Genomic DNA, 25,324 nt, shown 5'->3' with positions numbered 1-25,324 from the left:
TGCTACTCTGAAACCTGAGAATAAAGGGGCAATGTGAGCTGTTTGGGGCAGGAGCTTGGCCTTCCCATATGTTTGTAAAATGCCTAGTGTATTATAGGCACCATCAGAAATGCAAAACAACAAACTATAACAATGGAATTACTCCAGATTTACAGTGGACTCGCTGAACAGAATTTGCCCCATTGCGTTTAATATAAGATAAATAAACCAATGGTGGTATTTGAGCAGGGAGTTAAAACTGAATTAAACGGAAGCTTTGAGGCGTGTGAACCACTTACTGAAAAAGAATGATGCAATTTTACTAATGCAACGTTGTCCTTCTACTCTCTCCCCTCCTTTTGTTTGCTTAGATGCCCTTCCTTTGTCTGGTTCAGTCTGATGTTAAATTGTAAAGTCTCTGGTGTAAGGTCCATGTCCCACCTTATTTCCATTAAGTGCCTAACCACTTATAGGTCCTCAAAAATAAGTAATAATTAGTTATATGTTCATATTGAATTCAGTAAAACCCTCCCTTTTGAGTGCAAGGGAAGCTGCTGCAGGATTTTCAGTTTGCTGCATGGATCCAGCAGCAGAGCACTGCAGAAACAAGGGACCTTCTTGCAGAATTCAGGTCCTGCTTCCTGCATAATACACAGGGCCTTGGCTTATAATATGAAAACTCTCATTAGATGAAGAATGCCAGTTATCTACAATGGGATGCTTTTGTTTTGTCCCAGGGATTATTTCAGATTATTTCTCTATTTGGCTCCCCCTTTCTGTCGTTGTGAATTATGTCTATGAGTAACTACTCTGTCAAAACAACCAACTGCTACATTTGATCATTTATGGGTTTTGTTTGGGTTGAACTTTGGGTCACTACCATCTGATTTTTGTAGCTTATACCTGCCTCAATGACCTGATTTATCTTTATTTTTCTTTTGGTTGGCTATTCTACTATTGCACTGAATGCTTTAATATACTGGTATTGTCGAGTCCTTTTGAGTGCACATTCTTTATATAAGGTAGATATCTTATTTTGCTTCTCTTGCTATGTGTGCACTTTCTCTATTCATGCTTCGGTGTAATAATTGTGTAGTAGTGGTGCAGAAGTTACATAATCTTTAAAAAAGGGCAAAATACATTATTTTTACCAAACCTTTCAATAACACTTTTCAATGGGATTTCTTTACTCTGGAATCCTTAGCCAATTAAGAACCTTTTGCGGCATGTCATTTACCCTATTCTTTAAAATTTATACATTAAGATTAATCACATCACCATAACCTACTCTATCAAACACAGTCTAGCCACTATCACAAATTATATAGCATTTTAACACCAAACAACTAGACAAGGCAACAACAAAAATACAAGAGAAAGGGAAATTAGCAGGGAACCCACCACCACCATCACTTTCTCAGTAGCTAGGTGGCTCTGGGTCAGAAAGAAAGGACATAGACAGTTACTAAAAAGCTACATAGAAAGCTGACTGACAACATGACAATTAAATATAGCACCTGGCTGGCTTATTTTATTGCATTGCAGGGAACATTGCAGCACAGTTATTTTCATACTGGCTCATGAGTGGGCTTAGTCCTCAGGTTAGCAGGGTAAAATTTTTCAAGACCAATCTAATAGCAGCCCTATTACTGCAATGTGTTTTCAAAGTGCAGCACATATAGCTCCATTCCTCACCTATCATTGTGGCGTAAGAAAGTATTCTTATCTCTATTTTACAGACAGGGTAATAAACTTCTCTGTTGAAGTGGCTAAACCACAACTACACAGTAAATCAGTGGCCGAAGATGGGATTCATATCTGCGATATAGCAATGTCACTCTGGCGTAACTCCATTGAAGTCAGTGGAGTTATATTGGTGTAAAACTGGCTGTAGTTTCTAACCCAAAGCTCAAATGCAGACAGTGCTGCCTATATATCTGCACATTCACCATGTTCAGTAGAAGCTAGTACACCAATATTGCCCACTTTCAGGAAAAAAAAGGCTAAAAACTTCTACATTCACAGGATCCAGAACGTCAGCAAAAGAGAGCACAATGTGAAAACAAAACAAGGCCGCCCCAAAACTATCTGATCATGTTATACACAATCTATTTGTCTTTCCTCTCCCTTTCATTTCACTCCCTTCCCAGAGAAACCTTTTAACCTCATCTTACCTACCCAAGATACTTATATGGGCCCCACCTCACTGTAGTATCACAGCATCTCACTATCCTCAGTGTATTTATCCTCACAACACCTCAGTATAGCACGGAAGTATTATCTGTGGAACTGAGGCGTAGGAAACCAAGTTACTTAACCAAGGTCACACTAGAAATCACTTGCAGAACAGGGAATTGAACCCAGGTTTCCTGAAGGCCCATCCTTTCTCTCTCAGGGCTTGTCTACACTACCGTACGGGGTCGATCTAAGATACGCAACTTCAGCCACATGAATAGCGTAGCCGAAGTCGATGGTGGGATAGCTCAGTGGTTTGAGCATTGGCCTGCTAAACCCAAGGTTGTGAGTTCAATCCTTGAAGGGGCCATTTAGGGATCTGGGGCAAAAATTGGGGATTGGTCCTGCTTTGAGCAGGGCGTTGGACTAGATGACCTCCTGAGGTCCCTTCCAACCCTGATATTCTAGGATTCTATTTACCGTGGTGACTTCACTGCAGTAAGTCGACAGCTGATGCTCTCCCGTCAAATCCGCTTGCGCTTCTCGTTCTGGTGGAGTACTGGAGAAGACGGGAGAGCGCTCAGCAGTCGATCAATCACGTCTATACTAGACACGATAAATCGACCCCCGCTGGATCGATTGCTGCCTGACAATTCTGGTGGGTAGTGTAGACAAGCGCTCAGAGTGTCTATATGGGGCTACAGGCAGCTAGCTCTGTGAGCGCCCCCCAACACTAACTAGCACAGACCCATTATCTGCAAAGGGCAAACAGCTGCCTGACCCCACCTTGTCATAGGAAAAGGAAGCAATTCCTTTCTGTGACTTGTCTGGAATTTTGGTCTGGGAAACCCGAGACATAAGCCCAGTACTAAGTCAGGTCAATTGCATAGAGAACGCTTCGTGTTCTAACCAGCAGGCCAGTGCCTGACAGCTGAATGATTTTTAAATAAATTCTTATTACTTTACGTACTTAATGAAACACTCAGTACACAACAAAGATAGGGAATAATGCAACATCGGAAGTCTACCATATTCTCTTGCGTAAGTGTACCTTGCGTTGGGGGTGTTTCAGTTAGGCAGTTATGTCCAGGAAAGCCAGGCAGATTAAGTACAAGAGTATTATAAACACACATCATTTACATAAGCTGCTCAAACAGTGGCACTCAAACTGCCTCTATAGGTTATTGCTTTCATAGCTCAGATGTCCATCCAAAGTAACACATTTACTCAAACAAAACAAATGCAACCAAACAAATAAAAAGCACTCACATGCTAAATAAAATTAATGGGCCTTATGTTGTGCACTGAAGCTTGCCAAGCTCAGGTCTGGTAAGCTATCAAGGGAAGGGTGTTCCAAAGACAGCACCTGCACCTGGAAAACCTCTGCCATAACTTTCAAATTTACTCTAGGAACTAAAAGAAGGGATATCCCAACTTCAGCTGCGGTAGTGGGTGATTTACCAATGTTCTCATGCAAACTGTCTCAGTAGTAACCCCAGTGCCTGTCAGGCCAGACTCGTAGAATGTGCAGTTCTCCTGTCACCGATGTTGCATAGGAGCAGAGCTGCAATTCACCCTGCTAAAATCTCAGCTGATGCTACTGACCATGCTCACAAGTGATTTTTTTCAAATCCATTTAAACTTTATTTTCAATTCTTCTCCCCTCACCTGAAGTTTGCAACAAGTTTCCTCCTTATGGAGAACTAAAAAAATGCCAAGTGTGGTGTTCTTTGTTCAGCCATTTTTTCAGTAATCGGTAAGGGAAAAAATTGAGTGCTGTATCCTCAGAGGCTATAAATTCTCCTAGCAACTCTGAAGTCCAACTCTGCTGAAGTCAATGGAGCTAGCTAGGCTGATTTACTTTAGAGGAAAACCTGACTCTTCTTTTTCCAACTGAGAATTTCTCTCCACTCAAAAATGGCTGAATTTTTCTTAACCTTTCCAGAACTGTTTGCTTTCAGGCTCAGGCCAAACATTAGCCCCAAAGAAGAATTTAGTTCTGGGCACGTGAAAAAGAAAAAAAAAAGGGTAGCAATACTCTAAATGCAGCTTTCGCTATTAAAAAAGCTCTAAAGCAGTCACTATGTAATACACTGATGTAGTAACATTATGTAAGTGAATAGCATCAAACCAAGGGAAAGGTAAGTAAGCAGGGTGTGTTATAGTAGTCCTAGTGATGAAATAATTTCCTTGATTACTACTTCTGTTCATACATCAAAAATATCACAACACAAGGAGAAGACATTGCATGCAAGGTCCCCAGTTTTACAGACATTAAGTTTTCCCATCGTTATTAAACAATATTTTCTTTTTTGTTTCAACACTGGAATTACATCCATAAATGTACTTAAGAGGAAAAAAAGCTACTAGTAAAACTGTTCTTCCTCTCTTTTTTAAAATATATAGATAAAAAATTGCAGTAGCATCTAGGACAGGGGTCGGCATCCTTTCAGAAGTGGTGTGCCAAGTCTTCATTTATTCACTCTAATTTAAGGTTTCGCATGCCAGTAATACATTTTAACGTTTTTAGAAGGTCTCTTTCTATAAGTCTTTAATAGATAACTAAACTATTGTTGTATGTAAAGTAAATAAGGTTTTAAAAATGTTTAAGAAGCTTCATTTAAAATTAAATTAAAATGCAGAGCCCCCCGGACCGGTGGCCAGGACAGGCCACACCGGGCAGTGTGAGTGCTGCTGAAAATCAGCTCGCATGTCGCCTTTGGCACGCGTGCCATAGGTTGCCTACCCCTGATCTAGGAGCATTTCTACATTACAGTTGGGAGCAAGCCTCCCAGGCCAGGAAGACAGACAGCTTAAGCAGGGCTCAAGCTAGCATGCTAAAGATAGCAATATGAAGGTTGCAGCTTGGGCTTTCAAGCCCATCCGACTAAGGTTGTCAACACTATATTTCAAAAATAAGAGACTGTTTTCTTAGCACCTCGCCCCATCTCTCCTCCTGATATCATCATCATCATCATCAATACTAATAATAAGAAGCAGTACTCACCTACATTCACCAGAGGTATTTCTGCTGCTTTTTTATTTTTTTTGGTGCAGCACTCAGCAACTCCCGATCTTGTTGTAGAGAGATGAAAAATTAAGAGACGTTCCTTGTAATAAGGGACTGTTGGCAACCTTACACCTGACCCCCTTGGATTGAGAGCCCACGGCACTGTGTCCACACTTATTTTTGGTGCAGTAGCTTGAGCCCCACTAGCATGAGTCTTGCTACCCAGAGCATCACTCCCCGCTGCAAGGTAGACATACCCTACAGGTCCTACCCAAGACTGGGGCCTCCTTGTGCTGGGCACTAAAGAAACACATAGTAAGAGACAGTCCCTGCTGTAAAGACCTTCCCTCTGGGAGGGAAAACAGGGGCACAAAGAGGTCTAATGATTTGCTCAAAGTCATGCAGCAGGTCAGAGATGGAGACTAGAGCTAGAACTTACTCCTCTGACTGCCAGTCCCAGAATCCTATTTATTAGTCCATGCTACTGTTTCTCTTTTGATTACTTCTCTCAAAAGCTGTATAATTTTTCTTTGTGTTCCTCACCTCCATTTCCCTCTGTATGCATTTGTCCTAAAAGAATTATCTTCCCATATCTGTTGCTAGGAAAATGATAAACAGTAAAAATATATATTTTTTTTAACTGAAAAGGTTTTAGAAGTGTCAACTGCAATTTGGTGGATTGAATAAGAATAGCATAATTATACATCTATTCTCTTACTCCTATTAATGAATGTAAAATAACTGGAAAATTCTGAAGGCTGTCGTCATGGTAACAGACATACTAGCCTAGTAAAAAAGGAAAAATCTGCAGTTATAATTCAAGGTAAAAATCTTATCTCTTTACCAGAGCTGAAAAATATCGAAGATTTAATGCATGCTCTTGTCCTTCTATTATAATGTCTTTTAAAACATATGATGCATGGTTATTGGGAGAAGGCAACATTTTTCACACAACAGTCTCTCTCAAAGGCTGCTCTAACTAATGGGAAATTGTAGTCTTTCTGATATCATATTGTGGAAACTGTTTGTAAAGGCTGACTTTGAAAATAGTAATGTGGTTTCACTGACCAGATCCTCATCCGATGTAAAGTGATGTAGCTTCCTTTAAGTCAATGGAGTTGTACAGTTTACACCAACTGAGGATCTAGTGCGATAGGCATAAAATTGCATTGCCAGGCATATCAATATAGTCTATATCCAGAATTCCTTACTCCAACGAAGGGAGTACTAATAGAAATCCTTACTTTTGATGTCACCATTCAGAAAATCACTGGAAAACTTTGTAATGAATAGTGGAAAGTTCCCCCCCTCCCCAACTATACTCCTCACCTCCAAGACATCTGCGCTGTCCCCCTTGGCTTCTGCTATACCACCCAAGATTACGCATCAGATATTCTAATCTGAAGTGTAAATTGCCATACATGCAGCATGCCGATCATGCACAACTGGAGAGGAAAACGATCATTAGTAAAATCCATGTTATCAGTTAGAATAAAAGTTGTAAGAGTGGCAAGACGGCCTCAGACACTGGCAGTAGGTGACTATAAAAACCTGGTGCTCACAAAACAATTGGGATCAGGACTCATGTAAGTGAAAAAATACTTACAGACAAAAGACTGTTGAAATGGACTGCACTGAGGGAAAGCGCGTAGGCTAGCAATGAACCTCAGCCTGCTCAGGTATTGTACCAAACCATAGTCCATTAAGAAACCTCTCTCCATATTAACTGGCAAACACGGTGCATATAAATCATAATATCCATAATTCCACCGAGAGACAAGGTTGAAAGTATGCTTCCACAGAGTCCAGCTAATATCCAACCCCAATATTATACTTTCTTTACCAAACATACCTTTCCAAATCCCAAATGGTAGAAGGTCTAGGAATAAACAGGTAAGGGGAAACAAGGGGAGCTGGGGGGCTGGTTACTTAAAGATAAACCTCAGCTCATACTCCTGAACTTTTTGAGAACATGGTCTGAGGTTTGTATGTGCAACCTAGCTAAACCCCAACCTACGTCTGATCAGGTCAGGGGCTTGCCTCCATCTTAGGCTCAAGCAAACAGGTCAGACAAGTTGCTAGATAGGCAGGAATGACAGTCAGTAAGAGTGTGACATTTTGGGGTTCAACCTAGACAGTAGGGGCTGTGTCACTGCCTACCCTGCAACATTGCGTGCCTTAAATGACATGCTTCTGTGCTCACTGCCCTGATGCCAATAGCCAGCATCCAGGTCACACCCTGGCTTTCACCAAAGAGTTACTTTTTGCAAAGTGAGGCCAGAACCCTCCAAGTCCCGAATTTCCCCAAAATCATCTGCAAATGTGACAATCTGCTGAGGTTCCCAGAATTGAGAGTTATTATATTACCACCTCAGCCTCAGCAAGTGAGAGTTTTTCTTCTGATAAGCTGTGTGACAACACCTTGACAAACCAACTCATCTGTTTTGCCAGCAAATTCTTCAGGATTCTGCCAGGCAAAACTTTGCCATGCAGGCTACAAAAACAGTGAACCCCAACTCCTAAGTTTCCCAGAGATGTCTTCCTGCAGCATCCAGCCCTCTGCTAGAACAGTCACAGAAGTTATTGGGTTTGTTGTCCCCTTAAAGAGGATGCTCAGGTTTGATAAACACTGCAATTTTAATCACAGCACTGCACCGGCTTATAATAAAAGTAAAAAAGTTTATTAAACAAAAAATCATAGGTTTAAGTAATACCAAGTATGAAGAATAAAGACAGGAAGGGTTACAAAGCAAACAGAAGTAAAAATAGCCTTCTAAAATAAAAACTTAATTTCAGCAAGTTACACTCTTTGATTAAGCAGGTTTCTCACCTAAACTCAGTTCCCAGAGATTTCAACCCCGAAGGACCCATTTTTTCCTCAGATTACAAGAGCTCTGGCTGTGTCCAGTGGTGGATAACTTAAATGTCTTTTTGCCCCACCCTTACCACTCCAAAATTCGCTTTCTCTGTTTCAGGAGGCAGGAAGGCTTCTTACTGTTCTTCCCTTTTTATGGACATCCTATCTCCCTGCTGATTCATATGTAAATAGAGCTTCCATTGTTTTGATTTCACACTGCTTAATTTACACTGGGGACAGGTAGACAGCTGCTTTCCCTCCTGTCTGGGAGCAAACCGGTTTCTCCCTGTGTTTGGTCATAAGCTTTAAACCATAATATCCATAATTCCACATATAGTATTAATGCAGACATTTCACAATTATGTTAATCACCAGTGTCTCACCAGCATTCATAAAAGACCTTTCTTTTAAATAGAGTAATACTGTATACAATCAGTCGATACAACTGCTTATCATTTGAGGTTCAGACCCCCTGTCTTTACAGTTAAGAGGCGCTCTCCCCCACTTGCTAGTTTGATGGCTTTGTTGACCTTTTATGTAAATGTATCTTCACTGTCTCTGCCTGATGACCAGGCTGGTCAGGAAATACACATTCCGTTGTCTAAGGCAGTGGGTGTCAAATGCATTTGATCATGCTTCCTTCTTTGTGTCTGTAGTAGTATACGCCTCACCTCTTTGGGTGCCTGGCCAGTAGCTGCCACCACTCTCCAGCCACCCAGCTCTGAATGTGCACAGCAAGTTCTTCCCCCACACTAAAGGTCCTTCTCTCCCCATCCCCCCCGAATACATTCTGCACCCCCCAGAGGGGTGTGCCCCAGTTTGAGAACCTCTAGTCTAAGGCAGACTGTGCTTATGCTCTGCTTGCCAAACACATTTTAAGAACATAATTCTAGCACATATTTATAACTCTTTGTACTCACCCTCTACAGACCTTATGCAATAATATTAATGATCACTGAGTTATTCGTTTTCCAATGCTATATTACATGCCACCTTTTGGGTATATATCATGACAACAGTGCATTAGGTATAGTGAGTATGGCAGGCCTGACAAGAGTTGCTAACACAGAGTTGTTGCCAATGGGCCTTTGTATCACAAAAAGTTTTAAGCTTCTTTTGATTTCCCCATGGACTGTGATGAGTTAGGCATGCTCAGTCAGTATACACAAGCATAATTCATTGGGATTCTGATGACAATTAAATCATGAGCTTTATTTGGTATGGTGGGGGAGGAAAAGAAAACGGGAGCTTCTTCTCTTGGAGTTTTTCGTGTCAATAAGACTCCAATTAGCACTTTTTAATGTGCAGTTATATGTACACTGGACATTTGATCTTGTATAAAGAAAGCACAAACAAACAAATCATCTCATATATAGTGATTATAGTTTAGAACCAGTGTCAGAATAGTACCTACAAGGCACATTACTAAAGTCTAGAATATAAATATTACCTTTTAAAATGTAAAGCCAGTCAGTTGGAGGGAAGGGAAAGTTCATCTTAGCCTGCAACCAACCCAAATGTGGCCAAAACAGATAGAACCACAAGCACCAACTTCACCTGGAGGCCATGTCTACCAGCACTTCCCTAATAGCCTGGCCAGATAAAGAGCTTAATGTATTTAAAGTTACAAATGGAAAACTAGGCCAATTTACCATACAAGACAGTCTAATCATAGGTGAAAATAAACCAGCTGTTAAGACCTGCAGATGTCTTTGTGAAAGACAGTGGCCGAATAAACTAGGAAGGAGGGAAATTTTTTAAGCCACAGAATATATATTAGATGGGTCGGAGTCTGAAATTACATATCCTACCCCCTTTCCACAACAACCCTATATACATCTAGCCACTTCCTTTTCCATGACGTGTGTCACTGGTTCCATTCCCCCACCCCTCTACTTGTGAGGCTCTGCTGAGGACAAGCAAGGGCAGCCTCTCTGCTGAGCTCTAGGCTGCTGCGTCTCAATTTGCAACTCCCAGCACGTTGGGGCTTTCCTGTCAATTGCACCCCAAATGCAGAGCAGACCTCCCAAGCCCCAGAACAGAGAAGATTTAGATTTGCTTATATTGATTGCTCTGAAGCTTCAGATGTATCCTTGATGTAGCCAATCAGAATTGGATACCACTGTGCCATGAACATTAGCTCACAAGAATGACAAGGGACAAATCGGGAGGGTGGAAGGTGTACTGGGATACAATATAAAAGCAAAGTGAATATTGTATCCCAGTATGACAATAGGCATGGTTAGTCTTGGTTAGTTCCAATAGCTGTTCCTTTTTTACCCCAAAACAAGCAACATTCAGGGAGTGGGAGAAGGAAATGATTTGCACAATATTTAGACCTATTAGTTTTGCAAATACACATTATAGATACACTTTTAATGTACAGCAAGTACACACAACAGCCCCTCACCCTGGATTGCAAATGAAGTGAAGTGGGGAATTCATAGAGTTCTGGGAGTGCTGTAATCAGGGATTGCTCAGAGGCTTTGCAAGATTTGTTGCGTTCTTTGGATATTCAAACACACAAGAAAGGGGAGCTCAATGGGAGCTGGTGGTTGGGCATGGTAGAGGAAGGGGAAAGGAAAGGCAAATGGATGGAAAGGGCAGGAGTAGGGGTGACTTTTTCTGAACCTGAAACAATATTTCATTTTGGTTCAATGGGTGTAAAAGGTCTGGGGTGGTTTTTACTTTGCTCAAACCATTTCTCCCATCCCTACTTTGTATTTACTTTCACATTAGGGCTGTGAAAAGTTTGAACAGATGTTCAGATGCAGGCAGAGGGAAGTTTTAGTGCTGCTCTATTTACTTCCTCTTGCAAGATCTGCTTACATTTGCCTGTGTCGTGAAGAGGAGAACATCTAGCAGCTTAACAGCTACCTGGGGGAGATCTTAATTTACTGTTCGTCTGAAACATTATGAATTAAGAAAGGAATGTATCGTGCCATGAAACCTCACTTGACTGGAGCTTGTATGTTTCTCAAAATTAGGTCAGCAAATTTATTGGTAAGTAGCTTAATCTCCTAGCACATTAACTATGCATATGATGGACTGAAATCTGAACTCATTCTGTCAATGAAGTGACTTTTTAAATCTTGATTTTGCCAGATACAGAGCACATCAACACAAAGACCAAGTTCTAAGAAGTTCCACTCTCATGTCAAAACCCCAAAATTCCAGGCTTGATTCTTCCCTGTATCTGAGCTTCGCTCAGCACAAGGAAGGGAAGGAGGGATCTTCAAGAACTGTCTACAGCTCTGATTCTGCACCAGCCCAGCCCCAATCTCAGTGACATGGAGCTATAAAGACTAGGGGCTTCTCTAACTGATGCCACTGATATAAAGTCCATTGAGGACCTCACTTCAGTGGTGGAGTGAAGCTCAATTACACACTGTCCACCAACCTCCTTACATCAGGAGTGGAGGGGTGGCTGGCGCAGGGGCTGCCTCCTCTGGGTTTATGCTTGCAGGGAGTTCCCAACATGAGGGGAATCCTCAGTTATTCGTTTACAGCCATAATCCAACCCCTTGTGCTGCCTGAACAGAGCAACAGGGCCAAGTATAGGAGAGGATATGCTGGCTCAGTCTAAAGCTGGGACCTGCGACATTACAAGGATTATACAGTCCAAGACTCAACAGCCCCTCCTTCCTCTATTTGCGACTGGACAAGACACACTCAGTTTTCAGGCTCTTGTGATCCATCCATGTCCGCCAAAGCCCTCCAACATAAAGAAGGAAGGAAGCCAGCTTTTTGTGGGGAGTGGGGTTGTGTTACAAGTTTAATGCAAGAAATAGAAGAAAAATCATTTTACTATTATGACCTATAGGTCTCAAGTCCCTCCCCATAGGAGCAGCCATGCTCCAACCCTCTACCTAGCAGCCTGCTGACAACAGCTCATCTGAGACCCACAAAGCCCAGCCCCACAGTGAGGCTCCTCCCTTGAGGTATGACTGGCAGAGTCCCAGAGTGGCTGATTGGCCCACTGGCCCTACTTAAACTAGCAGCAGGAACAGGAAACTCCTGAATCATTGGGTTCCATCCTGGTCTGGACTGCGTGCCTTGTGCTTCCTATTTACCCACTCCTGCTTCCCTGGCTTGATTTTCTGGCATCTGACTTGTGGTTCCGAACCTTCAGTTTGGCTCCTACCTCTGAACCCCAGATATCCTGACCTGGCCTGACTCTGGTTCCCAACTCGTGGTTCTGATTTACAGTTGGTGTCCTGCTTCTGACCTCCAGGATTCCTTGCCAGCTGACTCTTGAGTCCTATCTTGAGGACTGTGGATTCTGGCTCTGACTACTAGATCTGGCCACCAATGACCTGGCCATGACATTTAGGAACATACAGGACTAGTGAAGGACAACCACCATGTTTCGTTTCTGCTTTGCAGTTCAACAAGGTCTCCACACCATAGTCCAGAGCATGAAAGAATTTTCACTCCTATATCCACATTCTCAAAACACTGACCCTGAATAATGAGTTTAGTAATCTGAATCTAGAATTTAGTTTTAAACCACCCACTGACATAAGAATGTACGTAGAGCAAAATCCACATCATCTAACACCCAATCTATATCTCCACAATTCACAAGTTTTGTTTAAGCAACATCCCACATTGAAGTTGTAGAGATGTTGCCGGTCAGAAGTGAAGTGTCTTGGCAGAACTACCTGATATGGAAACCTCGACAGACCCTGCTTGTAATAAGCTTCAAATTAGTGCAGTGGCCCTTCACTTTATTAGCTATAATAAAAACATTTAGGTACATTTAAAAAAAACAAATCAAACAAAACCAAAGTGTAAATCTAAAGTCAACAATTCCCATAGGTGGTGTAGGTTGGGGACTGAGTTTGATAAATGCCTCCTTTTCGAGGCCATGAAGTAGCATTTTCAAAAACAGCTGGTACCTTGAAAAAGAAGGAGCTACCCAAACTGTCCAGTTCTTACTGCATCCAGTGCAGAAAATGTTATAAATATTCACTCCAAAGCCAGTAATGTAAAGGGACTGTATTTATCGGATCTCAACCTTCATCTGTAGTAGATAACATTTGATAGTTACAAATCAATACTCCGTTGCATCAAAAGTGTAAAACAGTGTTGTGTAAGAGGATGATCACATACCGTAACAAATTGGATAGGTCAAAAGAGTCAGTAAGCTATGTCAGTTCAAGCATTAGAGAGCATTAGAAGCAACAATACAATTAGTGCAAAATTTAATTGAAATTAGGATTTAAAGGTAATCTTAATAAAAAAACACAGCCAATAGAATTTAACCTTAAAACCAAGAGGCTTTGCTTAGTATGTTGTTCAAATCTGTTAAACAGTATGTTTTCTCTATAAGTGAAATCATTTATCTAATTTTCCACTCAGTACCCACAGGACATATAGCATTAATCCAGGGGCAATTCATTCTTCATATAAAAATCTGTCTTTGTAAAAATGTTTTATTTACCTGCTCTATGGAATGCAGTAAGAATACTTTGTATTTAAGCAACTTAGCATTTTCATCTGAAGATCTCAGAGCACTCTATAGCAATTGGTAAGTGTTATCCCTATTGCAGAGGTGAAGACAATGAAAACAGAGATTAAGTATGGGGTTTTCAAAAAGCACCCAATTTTCAAAGTCAATAGAACCTGTGCTCCTAAATCATTTTGGCTCCAATTTTCAAAGACGTTCATTCCCCAATAGGGGCAGATCAACACCTAAAAAGAAAAGGAGTACTTGTGGCACCTTAGAGACTAACCAATTTATTTGAGCATGAGCAAAGCTCATGCTCAAATATATTGGTTAGTCTCTAAGGTGCCACAAGTACTCCTTTTCTTTTTGTGAATACAGACTAACACGGCTGTTACTCTGAAACAGATCAACACCTAGTAAGATTTTCAGTCTGCACCATTAGGTGCCTAAAAAAACACATATGAAAGTGAGGTCTTTAGGCAGTTTTGAAAATCTCACATCGAGCGATTGCCCAAGGCCGCAGCAAAGAGCAGTAGAGTCAGGCCTACAACCTGCATCTCCTTACTCCCCTGTCTATGCTCTAACTCGAAGACCAAGCTGCTGCCTAGCTTGCTGTTTGTGGGCCAGATTCTGCTGTCACCAACCAGTGAATCCTCGCTTTCTTTACATTTAGAAAAAAAAATGATCCTCAGATAATTAATATTTGAAAAGTGCTTTGTAGATGGTAGTAATAAGTAAATAGCAGAGCAGTCCACATGCAGCACTTTAGTAGAAGAGCAAAAATTTTTACCTTTCCATGCGCCTTCTCACTCCCAGTATCCCTCAAACAATGTGAACGCTAATTTTAATCAGGAGAGCCATGGTTATAAATCATTAAAAAATTCTTCAGATGCTGCTGCATATAGTATATATGTCCAGCTGAGATCTATAGCAATCATGTGATTACAAATAGTTAGAGGTTAACCTGTTTGAAGGGTTGCCATTGGTCAAAATAATGCAGGGCAGAACAAGGCTGGGAGGGAGTCATAGCTCCAGGAGGCAACCTTGGATTGAGCTTCTTGTTCTGCCCTCTAAAATTCCCTGTCCTGGATTTGAAATATCAGCACACCATGATGAGCTAGCAAGTGCTACCAATGTATCTCATTGTGTTTCTTTTAAGTGGAACACACTCCAGAAGTCTTCAAATGAAAAGAGATTTGCTCAGTGATGAGCTGCCAAAATCTTAACAACGAGTTCCCTCCTCACCCCACGAGGGGGTTGTTGCCCACCCCTACGCCCCGGACCGCTGCCCCATCCACCCCCTCCCCTGTCCTCTGACTGCCCCCAGAACCGGGCAGGAGGGTCTCATGGGCCACTGTAGTGGGTGCCCACCCCGCCCTGCCCCGCCGAGTCAGAGGCACCTGCCAGAGGGCGAGGTGGGTACTCCCGGAGGTGCTTACCTGGGGCAGCTCCCAGGAAGCATCCGGCAGGTCCCTCTGGCTTCTAGGGGCGGGGGAGGGTAGCTAGGGGGGAGCAGCCGCTCCCCCACTGGTCACATCAAAAGTGGCGCCTTAGGTGCTCTGCACCCACCAAATTTTCTCCTTGGGTGCTCCAGGGCTGGAGCACCCATGGAGTCGGTGCCTAAGGCGCCACTTTTGGTCGGTTAAATTTAGAAGTCCTTTTAGAACCGGTTGTCCCTCGTGGAACAACCAGTTCTAAAAGGGCTTCTAAATTTAACAACTGGTTCTAGCGAACTGGGTGCGAACCGGCTCCAGCTCACCACTGGATTTGCTGCTTTCTTACTGGGACATGGGAGCAAAGCCTAATAAAATGAAACAAGAGTGATAGATATATTACCCATCAGCTGAATTCACTGCCCACAGTTTGGCTATATTATGAATATCTTTCAGGGCAGGAACAAAAAAAGTGTTGATTCTTATCTGTTCAGTCAGAGCTGTTATCAGAAAACCTAAATGAAATAATCTGATGCCAATTTCTCTCAGGGGAAGTGTAATTTGATTATCCAGTTTTCCCATTAGAAACCCTAAACCCAATTAGTTTATGGGAGCATGTTTTCTGGAGAAGGTCTATGTTGTTAAAACTTGTACAATAGATCTTGCTGTTTACTTAAGAGTAAACTGATGATCTTTGGATGTTAGATACAGTGCCTTAAAATGAAATGCAATAAAGGTTTCCACAGTGCATTGCAATTTTCTTAACAAATTAAACCAATTTAAACCAGTCTTCTATTGACAATTTTTCCTTGCAGTGGGGGAAAATAATGTATTCTTTTCTATTTTTAAAAGAAATAATGTATTTTACAGACATGACAAGCCATCCAATTACCCAGAGCTTGTCAAGGCTAATACATTCAGGAATAAGCGTGTCAGACAACAGTATTGTTTTGAATCCTTTTGTGCTAGACACCTGTGGAAATTCTAAATATCTGCCTACATGGCAGTTATTATTAAGCTTTCCAGAAAAGGGATAAAAACTTTTCCTAATCTAATCTTCATAATAACAGAGAAAAGCATGCTACTATTTGTTTACATGAACAAATTTAGCAGCGCCTGTGAAGTCTTGAACAAAATTACCCATCAGCAAAATCTGATAACCAACTTAATTAGTAAGGAATAGTGAATTATGTGCAGTTGAGCAATGGCAATTTGGAGAACACTGACAGCTTAATAGAACAATCTTAGCAAAATGCAAAGGCTAAAGAACAATCAGTACAAACACTGATGAAATATAAGGCCAGTTGAATAGTGTTTATTACCAAATTTATCAGCTGTCTTATTGTGCAATAAAGGAGCGCTATTACACGTTGTCCAGTTTCCTTGGATTTCACTCAGACACATCAGCCCTTCACCACAGACAGCAGTTTGTGTTGTGTGAAAGATATTTAATCACTGTGGAAAAATGACAGACTTACTTCCAAGAAGTCCCCTAAATTAGTTAGAGGAATGCAGAACACTGCAGTTTCTGTTTTCAGGTGGAGGTTTTGAACCTTTTCATTTTCATGGGTTCATGTCCCTGGTTTTGGTTTCAACAAACCCAAAGACTCTCAAAAATGTAGCTCAACCAAAATCACTGACTTTCACAAGACTTTGATGTAAGACCATGAATAAAAACAAGGAGCACCAATACAGGGCTTTCCACGCAACAAAACTGAAAGCACTTGATAAGTTATCTTCACTTCACTATAAAGGCTACAGAGCAGGGGTGGCCAACCTGAGTCTGAGAAGGAGCCACTATTTGCCAATGTACATTGCCAAAGATCCACAGTAATACGTCAGCAGCCCCGCCATCAAAGCCCACCCCCCCCATACCTCCCACCCACTGGCAGCCCCACTGATCAGTGCCTCCTCCTCCCTCCCCCACCACCCGATCAGTTGTTTTGTGGTGTGCAGGAGGATGGGGGGGGGAGGGGAGGAGCGAGGGCACTGCAGGGGAGTGGGAGGGGGCAGGAAGGGGTGGAGTGAGAGCAGGGCCCGTGGCAGAGCCAGGAGTTGAGCAGTGAGCAGCCCGCCCCCCCGGCACATTGGAAAGTTGGTGCCTGTAGGTCCAGCCCTGGAGTTGGTGCCTATACAAGGAGCCGCATATTAACTTCTGAAGAGCCGCATGTGGTTCCGGAGCCACAGGCTGGCCATGCCTGCTATAGAGGTTAACTCACTGGCCTAAGATCTAAAAGGAAGTCAGGGTAAGAGGTGGGACTAGAACCCAAACCTGAAGACACCTAGTCTAACATCCTAGCCACCAACCCACACCACCTCTCCTGAATGCACCCTCTTCATGCACCTTAACAAACCTTTTAATGACTCTGATCCAAGTTTCCAGTTTGCAACAAAGCCTAAAACCAGGCCAGTATTGTGACTTGTAGGATTAATGACATGCCCGCTGTAAAGGAGGCTGCCACACCTTTAGGATGGGAGGGGCACGTCACTGAAGGAGGGTTGATTTTACTGGGAAATTTGAGGGAAGGAAAAAATGGTCCATCTCAGTTCCATGTCAAATGTGGAATATAATAATGGAATCAAGCAGTCTTAAAAAGAGTTCTGCAAGGAACAGCAATAAGTAAGTGCTCCCCACACAAGACTCTCCTTAGAGCTACGTTCAATTTAAGTTAAATCCCAATACTGAAAACATAAGGGTTGAGTTCAATAAACCAGGAGCAATGAGTGTAAACTGCAACCAGAACTCTTTTCTTTTTCCTCAGTCAATGCCATAAGAGAGCATCTTGACATTACCGCATAGCATCCCTCCCTGGACTGAAATACAAACACTGTAAAGCATTGCGAAGACACAGCCATTATCATGTACTGCACGGTGTCAAGCTGTTGTCTGACATTAAGCCAATTTTTCATGTGATACAGTACAGACCTGTTGACCCATAGCAGGAAGATGTCAAAAAGTGTGTCTTTTCTCTTATACCTTTTTCTTTTTTCAAAAGAATTGTTGTCATGTCAATCTATAATTGAGATGATTAATATGGACAAAAGCCAGATACTCATTCTAGAGAGATTACAAAAAACAAAACAAAATGAGAGTTTTGTACACGTCTGCACGTTTTCACATATTTATAACTATTAAAATGGATACCCAATAAACAAGAAAACCCTAAAACTTAGTGAAACCTGTATATCAAACCATCATCAAAGTGGATAAACCTATTCTGCATAAGCTTAGGTCAATGGCATACATGATACTATCCCTCTACTAATATATCTGCTGAGACCACTGTCTATCATGCTGACCAATATTGTCTCATTGTTTCCTTGAATTCCCGCATTTGTCTTTATCCATCTGATGTCTCTTGTCTTATACTTCAAGTGTAAGCTTTCATCTTTTTGTTCTGTGTTTGTACAGTGCCTACCACAAGGAGGTCCTGGTCTATGACTAGGATAGGGCTCCTAGATGCTATGATAATACAAATTATAAACGATAATAAGAGAGCCAACTCATTTACAGAATAACTATCCTGAAATATCTGTGTTTAGTCATTCCGTGGTTTGTTGCTATTTTTCCTAATCATGTCATATTCATCACATCTTTCACTTAATCCACATTTTAAAAGGTTCATCACTGTATTTCTGGTGACTTGAACTGCTCTCTTTCAGGCTTGCCTTGGCTATCTATACTCAAGTAGGAGGAAGTGGCAGATTTGCTGCACAGTAGCCACTGTAAGGGATTGGACCCACCTGACTGCTGAGTTTCAGAAAGACTTGTAGTTTCTCTGAGGTTTCCCATTTTGCTGGAAGAGAGGCCCTCGAGTCTGGGGAGAATAGTCTTAGGAGCAGTCAGGTAGTCTTTCAAATGGACAAACAAGTAGAGGCCCATATTATCAAACCCAAGATCTAGAGGATCGTGACTTTGGTGATGAAGCTTTATCCTCCCCTATTTTAACTCTATATCAGTGTGGAAATGGCATCATATTATTACTTTTGATGCCTAAAGTCACTTTAGCTGGCATGATTTTTGAGAAGAGCTCATATTCTGTTCCTGTTGTGAATAGTGGTGGTACTGGTGGTGGCGTTTTGGAGTACTCTGAAGTTACCAGCAATCAGGACTGAAAAAATCCTAGGGCTAAATTCCCTTCTCCCCTTTAGAAAGAGAAAAACAGAAAAACCCAGCAGCAAAACACATGAAAAGGGTGGAAATTGGCCACAATTTCTTCTCTTCTGGGAGGAGGGAATGCCTTGGGGCCTGTACAAGCCAACCCTGGCTGGTGCTGGCCAGGAAAGAGGCATGGCTAAGGGATGTTCAGATTCAACACATCATCACATCAGCCTCTAATGGCAGAGGTCCTCACAGAGCCTTCATCAAGAATCTCTCTGACAGAAGCATTGAGGGAGAGTAGGCTGGGGTGCCACTCCCTGCCCTTCCACTCAGTGAATCCTCCCCTCCAGGGCAGGGGGCCATGCTGTTACACAGGGGTGTCAGTTATACCTCTTTTTGTCAGCTGCAGTCAATCTGAGCCCAAACCTGGGCTTGGTTTGCCAGTTGTATGGGTAATTCCACAGTGGCATATGGTGGGGTGAGTGATGGTGATGGAGTGGCCTGTCTAATCTACCAAAGCATCACATTCAGCAGGAATCTGTTGTTTTTAATCCAAGGGTACAGCTATGCTGCAGACTGAGGTGTGACTGTGTGGTACTGTAAACACACCTGAGCTTTGATCAGGTTAGCTTGAACAACAATAGCAGTAAAGCTGCTGCAGCATGGGCTATACAAGCCCACTCAGGGTCCTGGGTATGCACTGGAGGGCTAGCCTGTGGCTTGACTGCTATTGTTATTTGAGCTAGCTAGATCAAAGCTAGCTCAGGTGTGTCTACACCTGCTGTAGTAACACTGTGGGGTAGACATACCCTAAGTGATAAGTGAATCAACACTTCTATGACAGCATGGAAGTAACAAAGGGAGATCCTTTATACATGAGGATGGGAAGCCATTGCTATGGTATTAGTTTTTTCATCTTTGGATCATCTCTGCATTTCCTTGGCCTCCCTCCAGTATAGATGGCTAGCAAATATGGCTATGTCTCCTCCTATCCATGACACACACACCCACTCTAGGGGCTAATGGATGGGTGGCATACACTGGCTCTATGCCATCTGGCCCTTTTCCTTTATAATGGGAAATCCCAGCTGTCCTCTTGGGTCAGCTTTAAGAGGTATAAAGGAGATACAGTGAGAACTGAAGATAGGGTTCAGTAAAATTAACTCAGCAAGGGCTGTCTGCCTGGCTCCACGGTTATGTTTCTTTGCCATTATTTCTCCACACAAAAACCCTTTCTGTCCCTAATTGTTGCATGCCATCAAGAAGCAATGATTCTAGTCAACTGCAAACACAAAGGTGCCCTACAGGAGATATACATGATCCTGCAACGAAGCCTCACACTATGTACAGTAAACACATCTTTTTTGTAGCTAGAAACCATTCATACATGTTAAAGGTTCAATTTTTTAAAAAGTTACTTACATCTATATTACATCATTTTATGGCGTTAGAGCAATTGTAGCTGTGCATGCAAAATATCAATATAGCCATGGAACTGTAGACTCGGGGAATGAGCAAAGCTTTTGACACTGTCTCCCACAGTATTCTTGCCAGCAAGTTAAAGAAGTATGGGCTGGATGAATGGACTATAAGGTAGATAGAAAGCTGGCTAGATTGTCGGGCTCAACGAGTAGTGATCAATGGCTCCATGTCTAGTTGGCAGCCGGTATCAAGTGGAGTGCCCCAAGGGTCGGTCCTCGGGCCGGTTTTGTTCAATATCTTCATAAATGATCTGGAGGATGGTGTGGATTGCACCCTCAGCAAGTTTGCAGATGACACTAAACTAGGAGGAGTGGTAGATACGCTGGAGGGTAGGGATACAGAGGGCCCTAGACAAATTAGAGGGCCAAAAGAAATCTCATGAGGTTCAACAAGGACAAATGCAGAGTCCTGCACTTAGGACAGAAGAATCCCATGCACCGCTACAGACTAGAGACCGAATGGCTCGGCAGCAGTTCTGCAGAAAAGGACCTAGGGGTTACAGTGGATGAGAAGCTGGATATGAGTCAACAGTGTGCCCTTGTTGCCAAAAAGGCCAATGGCATTTTGGGATGTATATGTAGGGGCATTGCCAGCAGATGGAGGGACGTGATCGTTCCCCTCTATTCGACATTGGTGAGGCCTCATCTGGAGTACTGTGTCCAGTTTTGGGCCCCACACTACAAGAAGGATGTGGAAAAATTGGAAAACGTCCAGCGGAGGGCAACAAAAATGATTAGGGGACTGGAACACATGACTTATGAGGAGAGGCTGAGGGAACTGGGATTGTTTAGTCTGCGGAAGAGAAGAATGAGGGGGGATTTGATAGCTGCTTTCAACTACCTGAAAGGGGGGTCCAAAGAGGATGGATCTAGACTGTTCTCAGTGGTAGCAGATTACAGAACAAGGAGTAATGGTCTCAAGTTGCAGTGGGGGAGGTTTAGGTTGGATATTAGGAAAAACTTTTTCACTAGGAGGGTGGTGAAACACCGGAATGTGTTACCTAGGGAGGTGGTGGAATCTCCTTCCTTAGATATTTTTAAGGTCAGGCTTGACAAAGCCCTGGCTGGGATGATTTAGTTGGGGATTGGTCCTGCTTTGAGCAGGGGGTTGGACTAGATGACCTCCTGAGGTCCCTTCCAACCCTGATATTCTATGATTCTATGAACTATCAAGCTAATTCTGGGGATATGAAAGTTATTATATCACCCAAATACTGAGAATGGGCAGTTGTTTTATCATCTCCAATTAAACTAAAATGACAGAATTTTAGTGCAGAATGTGCCCTCACACTGACACACCAGACATACAGCTGTCCAATTTGGCTATGTGTTCCCCTCTTCTTCAAGTTCAAGCAATTCCTTCTGTTAAAAATGTTATTCCGGGCAAGAAATGAGTAATGGGAAAAATACTGTAAAAGCACAGGAGAACTAAGTGAACAAAAGGAATAAATGCAAGTCTGGAAAATGCTGTAACCCTTTACAATGTTAACAATAAATCTCTTACCATTTTGCTGCTGCTCCTCCTCTCCAGCGACTGTGGAATCAGCACACTGCTCAAGTTTGCAAAGTTTCTACTGAAATCACAATGGACCATTGTGCTGAAAAGCGTACCAAGAACAATGTGCATTTTACCTTAAGTACCTGGCATGTTTGAAGCTGTAACGTGACAATTAATTACACACTAAAATTTGCTTTTCAGTGAGATCTTTAGAATAATGTAAAGCAGAGTTTTCCCACAAAGACTTCAGTGTTTAATGAAGGGCTGACCAAATGCTGAGCAAACAGCCACACACATCAGCAACTCTTCTATCACCGTCCTTTAAAAATAACTTTGTTTTTTAATTAACATGGTTTGCTCAAACAAACATTCACATACATTATATGGGCATGTTGAGAGGTGGACAACACCACTACAGGCCAACTCACAGTCATTGGTCTTGACTGGACGGCAAAGGAAAGTTTTCTTTTCTGTGTACAGATGGCACTTAGTCCAGCAAAATCTGCAGAATTCACATAACTGTCCTTTAACTCTCACCTCCATTTACCACCAATATTCCCAAGCATTTTGCAAGTTTTTTCTTTTTAATACACATACAACATTGGTAAATCCCCCTGCGTCGGGAACAAGACATTGGGGCACACATCAAGCTCACTATCCATTCCAACAGTAGCTAAGGAGGATGTTAAACAGTAGCTCCTAAAGTTCGACATTTTTAAAATCAGCAGATCTGAGTAACTTGCATTCAAGAATTTTTTTAAAAGACGGCTGAGGCGTTCACTAGACCATTAATGCTAATTTTCAATAATTCTTGGAACACTGGAAGAAAGCTAATTCTGTGCCAATATTTAAAAGGGATAAAACAGGACAACCTAGTTAATTATAGGCTCATCTGCCTGACACTGATCCCGGGCAAAATAATGGAGCAGCTGACATGGGACTCAAAGAATTGAAGGAGGGTAATATAATTAATGCCAATCAACATGGGTTTATGGAAAACAGATCTGCTCAAAATAAACTGATTAGGATATTACAAAATTTGATTGATAAAGGTAATAGTGTTGATGTACTATTTTTAAACCTCTGTAAGGCATTTGACTTGGTACCACACAATATTATGATTTAAAAAAATGAGAACAGTACAAAATCAACACTGCACACATATGGATTAAAAACTGGCTAGCTGACAGGTCTTAAAACATTACTGTAAACAGGGAATCATCTTCAAGCAGGTGTGTATCTAGTGGGATCCTGCCAGGATCAATTCTTGGCCATGCACTATGGAACATTTTTTATCAATGACCTGGCAGAAAACAAAATCACTAATAAAGTTTGTAGATGACATAAAAATTGGGGAAGTGGTAAACAACGAAGGGGACAGGTCACTGACACAGAGCTATCTGAATCATTTGGCAAACTGGGAACAAGCAAATGTGTTTTAATACAGCTAACTATAAATATATACATCAGGAACAAACAATGTAGGCCAGACTTGCAGTACAGAGGACTCTATTCTAGGAAGCAGTGACTCTGAAAAAGACTTGGGGGCTCCTGGTGGATAATCAGCTTTTGAAACTGTCTGCTGCAAGGACTTTCTGCTGAATGATTTGCTATTCAGCTCAATTATTGGATAATCCAAGAATTGAACAATCCTATCAAATATGTCAGAATTAGAGGGGATGGAACATACAGTGTGCTATGAAACACTACTCACTCTGCCACATAGTTTTGGATTTTCAGATATGAAAGCCCTCCAGCATACCAGAATGAAACAGCAAGTTTTTATAATATTGTGACATTCTTAGCACTTGGCTGAGGTCAGTGGGCATTGAGGGTTCTCAGCACCTCTTAAGATCAGACCTACATGATGACACACAAGCAAGGAGTAGACCAAAGACGGGTTTCAAGATTCATTCCAAGCCAGCTACAATTTCATACTCTGCTCTCATGCACCACAGCCCAGATACACATGGGAAAGTTCTACGAGGATGCAAATGAACCCTTAACTGTCAATACATTAGCAGGGTCCATGTGGGTTTATATATAAATGCACACATAAAACAGCTGTGATTAGAAAACTTGACAGACATATACAGAAGACTGCAGACATCTCTGCTGAATTATAATTGCTTTAATTGGACCTGTGTTTACTAATATGGCAAAGCTAGAGAGAATTCTTCAATCGTGCTACCATTCTATACAAAAGAATAACGCTGTGAAAACAGGCATAAATGAGTTGTAGAAATAAACAGCTTCAAGTTCATTCCCCTCCCGCGGCGTCCCCCATCTTGGAGTTGGCCATCAGGAATATTCATACAACGTAAACTCAAACAGAATATTTTGGAATGAAACATTTTCAGGATTGCGTCACAGCTCAAATGACTACGAGTGTGCCTTTAAGTTAGACACTTCAAGTGAGACCTGCCCACTGTGTTTTAGCAACTTTGGAAGAGTTACAAATGAGCCCTCAATTAACTAGGAAAAGCTGCTTCATTCTACTGCCTTCATTGGTTGAGGGAACCCTATGAATGAAGAATCTAGCCGAGATTTATTTTGAAATGTTTCTGCTTTAAAATTCTTTGGAACACAAGTGCTAGCACTTAAATTATCTTATATACTTGTCTAACAAAAGCTCACGGATACTTAATCTTGTGTTCTTTCAAACTCTACTCTTTTATGAGAGCCACCTTGAAGCCCTTAAGAACAAACTCTTGATTCTTCAGCAGCACCTGCTTGTGTTTTTCTTCAGCCCCAGAAAAACTTCTAGCATTTCTATGTTACGTATCTTCGAAAAGACAAACCAATTTTTTAAGCTATTTTTAAAGGTCAGCAAAAGTTACAAATGTTTACTAATTTCAGAAGCCTTTTGTTTTCCTGTATTTTTCAAACAGTTTTGTTCTCTACATGGGGTTCAGCAGGCCCATAGCACACCCTAGTAAACACAGCAGGTACAGTTTTCAAAAGTGCCTAAGCCCTGGTCTACACTAGGACTTTAGGTCGAATTTAGCAGCGTTAAATCGATATAAACCTGCACCCGTCCACACGATGAAGCCCTTTATTTCGACTTAAAGGGCTCTTAAAATCGATTTCCTTACTCCACCCCTGACAAGTGGATTAGCGCTTAAATCGGCCTTGCCGGGTCGAATTTGGGGTAGTGTGTACACAATTCGACGGTACTGGCCTCCGGGAGCTATCCCAGAGTGCTCCATTGTGACTGCTCTGGACAGCGCTCTCAACTCAGATGCACTGGCCAGGTAGACAGGAAAAGAACTGCTAACTTTTGAATCTCATTTCCTGTTTGGGCAGCGTAGCAAGCTTCAGGTGACCCTGCAGAGCT

At 42.0% G+C, this 25,324-nt stretch overlaps 1 protein-coding gene across 2 annotated transcripts in view; it reads right to left on the bottom strand.

Moving 5' to 3' along the window:
- The window catches only part of NCALD (neurocalcin delta), an 81,634-nt gene that overhangs the window by 44,491 nt on the left and 11,819 nt on the right, over nt 1–25,324 (bottom strand). The window lies entirely within an intron of this gene.

Source organism: Caretta caretta, chromosome 2, assembly GCF_965140235.1.
Source record: "Caretta caretta isolate rCarCar2 chromosome 2, rCarCar1.hap1, whole genome shotgun sequence".
NCBI classification, from domain to species: Eukaryota; Metazoa; Chordata; order Testudines; family Cheloniidae; genus Caretta; species Caretta caretta.
The sequence above is the reverse complement of the archived record's forward strand: the minus strand, read 5'-3'. Positions and strand labels throughout refer to the sequence as shown.